Source organism: Sinocyclocheilus rhinocerous, unplaced genomic scaffold, assembly GCF_001515625.1.
Source record: "Sinocyclocheilus rhinocerous isolate Xijiao unplaced genomic scaffold, SAMN03320098_v1.1 scaffold1677, whole genome shotgun sequence".
NCBI lineage: Eukaryota > Metazoa > Chordata > Actinopteri > Cypriniformes > Cyprinidae > Sinocyclocheilus > Sinocyclocheilus rhinocerous.
The window spans coordinates 307,523-311,593 of record NW_015646345.1 but is presented as its reverse complement, the minus strand read 5'-3'; positions in this window follow the sequence as shown (position 1 = coordinate 311,593).

Here is a 4,071-nt window from a genome sequence, read left to right as displayed (position 1 = left end):
ATAAACCCATATTATGAGAAGGGACTTTCTACGACCTTTATCCTGCAGTCATGGTGAGATTATAGATTCCTTCAATCTAAAAAAAACAAGAATTGAAAAAGAATCGAAAACAACAATCGAGTTTCTGAACTCTATTGGGGTTAGACAACATGTGTCAGGACCTACTCATTGTCGAAAACATACTCTAGATTTAATACTGTCACATAGAATTGATGTTGATGGTGTTGAAATTATGCAGCCAAGCGATGATATCTCAGATCATTATTTAGTCTTGTGCAAACTTCATATAGCTAAAACTGTAAATTCTACTCCTTGTTACAAGTATGGTAGAACCATCACTTCTACCACAAAAGACTGATTTGTAAGTAATCTTCCTGATTTATCCCAATTCCCTAGCATTTCCAAAACCTCAGAACAACTTGATGATGTAACAGAAACTATGGACTCTCTCTTTTCTAGCATTTCAGATACGGTCGCTCCTTTACACTTAAGGAAGATTAAGGAAAACAGTCTGACAACGTGGTATAATGAGCACACTCGCACCCTAAAGAGAGCAGCCCGGAAAATGGAGCGCAGCTGGAGGAAAACAAAACTAGAGGTATTTCGTATTGCTTGGCGGGAAAGTAACCTATAAACATAACCCCAAGTATTTATTCAATACAGTGGCTAAACTAACAAAAAATAAAGCATCAACAGGTGTTGACATTTCCCAACAGCACAGCAGTAATGACTTTATGAACTACTTTACTTCCAAGATCGATACTATTAGAGATAAAATTGTAACCATGCAGCCGTCAGCTACAGTATCGCATCAGATAGTGTGCTATAGATCGCCTGAGGAACAATTCCACTCATTCTCTACTATAGGAGAGGAAGAATTATATAAACTTGTTAAATCATCTAAACCAACAACATGTATGTTAGACCCTATTCCATCTAAGCTCCTAAAAGAGGTGCTTCCAGAAGTCATAGATCCTCTTCTGACTATTATTAATTCATCATTGTCATTAGGATATGTCCCAAAAACCTTCAAACTGGCTGTTATTAAGCCTCTCATCAAAAAACCACAACTTGACCCCAAAGAACTAGTTAATTACAGACCGATCTCGAATCTCCCTTTTCTGTCCAAAATACTAGAAAAGGTAGTATCCTCACAATTATATTCCTTCTTAGAGAAAAATGGTATCTGTGAGGATTTCCAGTCAGGATTTAGACCGTATCATAGTACCGAGACTGCTCTCATTAGAGTTACAAATGACCTGCTCTTATCATCTGATTGTGGTTGTATCTCTCTATTAGTGCTACTGGATCTTAGCGCTGCGTTCGACACTATTGACCACAACATTCTTTTGCATAGACTAGAAAACTTTGTTGGCATTAATGGAAGTGCATTAGCATGGTTCAAATCGTACTTATCTGACCGCCATCAATTCGTAGCAGTGAATGAAGAGGTATCATATCGATCACAAGTGCAGTATGGAGTACCTCAAGGCTCAGTACTAGGGCCATTACTCTTCACGCTTTACATGTTACCCTTGGGAGATATCATCAGGAAACACGGTGTTAGCTTTCACTGTTATGCTGATGATACTCAGCTCTATATTTCTTCGCAGCCCGGCGAAACATACCAATTTGAAAAACTAGCGGAATGCATAGTCGATATAAAAAAAACTGGATGATGAGTAATTTCTTACTGCTAAATTCTGAAAAAAACAGAGGTGTTAATTATAGGACCTAAAAACTCTGCATATAATAACCTAGAACACTCCCTAAGACTTGATGGCTGCTCTGTCAATTCTTCGTCATCAGTTAGGAACCTAGGTGTGCTATTTGATAGCAATCTTTCGTTAGAAAGCCACGTTTCTAGCATTTGTAAAACTGCATTTTTCCATCTCAAAAATATATCTAAATTACGACCTATTCTCTCAATGTCAAATGCAGAAATGTTAATCCATGCGTTTATGACCTCAAGGTTAGATTATTGTAATGCTTTATTGGGTGGTTGTTCTGCACGCTTAATAAACAAACTCCAGCTGGTCCAAAATGCAGCAGCTAGAGTTCTTACTAGAACCAGGAAGTATGACCATATTAGCCCGGTTCTGTCAACACTGCACTGGCTACCTATTAAACATCGTATAGATTTTAAAATCTTGCTAATTACTTATAAAGCCCTGAATGGTTTAACACCTCAGTATTTGAACGAGCTCTTGTTACATTATAGTCCTCCACGTCCGCTGCGTTCTCAAAACTCTGGCAATTTGATAATACCTAGAATATCAAAATCAACTGCGGGCGGCAGATCCTTTTCCTATTTAGCGCCCAAACTCTGGAATAACCTACCTAACATTGTTCGGGAGGCAGACACACTCTGTCAGTTTAAATCTAGATTAAAGACCCATCTCTTCAACCTGGCTTACACATAACACACTAATACGCTTCTAATATTCAAATCCGTTAAAGGATTTTTAGGCTGCATTAATTAGGTCAACCGGAACCGGGAACACTTCCCATAACACCCGATGTACTTGCTACATCGTTAGAAGAATGGCATCTACGCTAATATTAGTCTGTTTCTCTCTTATTCCGAAGTCACCGTAGCCACCAGATTCAGTCTGTATCCAGATCAGATCGTCACTGCAGTCACCTGGATCCAGCACGTATCCAGACCAGATGGTGGATCAGCACCTAGAGAAGACCTCTACAGCCCTGAAAGTCAGCAGAGACCAGAACAACTAGATGAGCCCCAGATACAGATCCCCAGTAAAGACCTTGTCTCAGACGGCCATCGGGACAAGACCACAGGAGCCATCGACTTGATTGCACATATACTATTTAAACTGAACTGAGCTGGATTATGACCTGACTGAATTCAATGATGAACTGCCTTTAACTGAAAAATTAGTGTTTACTATTGTCACTTTGCATTATTGACACACTATTTTCCTAATTAATGCTGTACAGTTGCTTTGACACAATCTGTATTGTTAAAAGCGCTATATAAATAAAGGTGACTTGACTTGACTTGACTTGACAACAGTGAGGAAACGATTCTTGGAATCGATTCCCATCGATTCCAGAACCAGGAATCGGAATAGGACTCGATTACAAAAATTTCAGAATCGAACAGCCCTACTCTTTTTCTTTTCTTCTTCTTTTGTTGTTATGTTGCACATTAGCAACATATTAGTGCACTGCTGCCTCTCACTGGTTTATTAATATCATTGGTTTCTTTGTGGCTACATGAATATTTTAAGTGTGTCACTCAAAACAGTAATGCCCCATTCACATGGGGCGTCAAACGCTTGACGGAGGGCGTTTCTGAAGCTTGGTTCTGATGCGACCGTCATAGTGACAACAGCCAATCACATTAGTCTTCTGGTGTTGCATGAACACGATTGGCTAGCGTCTGCGCTAGGGTATTTGCATAAGGTCATCTGATTGGCTGATGCCTGCATTGGCGCTTGAAAAGTTGAAAAGTTTTCAACTTCTGCCGCGAGCAACGGACCCACAATTAATTTCGCCAATGCTTGACGTCACTCCATTCAAAGTAAACGAGAGGTGTTGACGCCCCGTGTGAATGGGTAAAGTAAATTGTTTTATTTGCCTTGAAAGTAGCTGTAACTTAATAAAACCTAGTAAGTATAACAACTAAGTAAAGATAACTAATTAAATCTAAATAAGGTAAACTATTGGATTTTATAGTGTTGATATTGTGAGTGCAAACAAATAAAAGACCCTTTACAGTTATGAATGATGTATTACTCTTACCTTTATGAGCAAAAATTACAGTGTATCCACTGAAAAAAAAATGCAAGTGATCGCGCTGGTGCCTCCATGTCCTGCAAAGCACGCTTCAGCTTCCACTCTCCGAACAAACTATTGGATATAGCGCACATTTATCTAGGTTTAACGTGTAAACATTGTTATATGCTTGAACTGTTTTATATCTATAGATTTTATTTTAGGCAAGTCGTGATGATTTGAGAAGGCTAAATTGATCAAACATAGGCTCACTGTCTGCCATTGGCCGCTTGGTCGTTACTTTAAAAAACAAAAACTTATATTTAACGA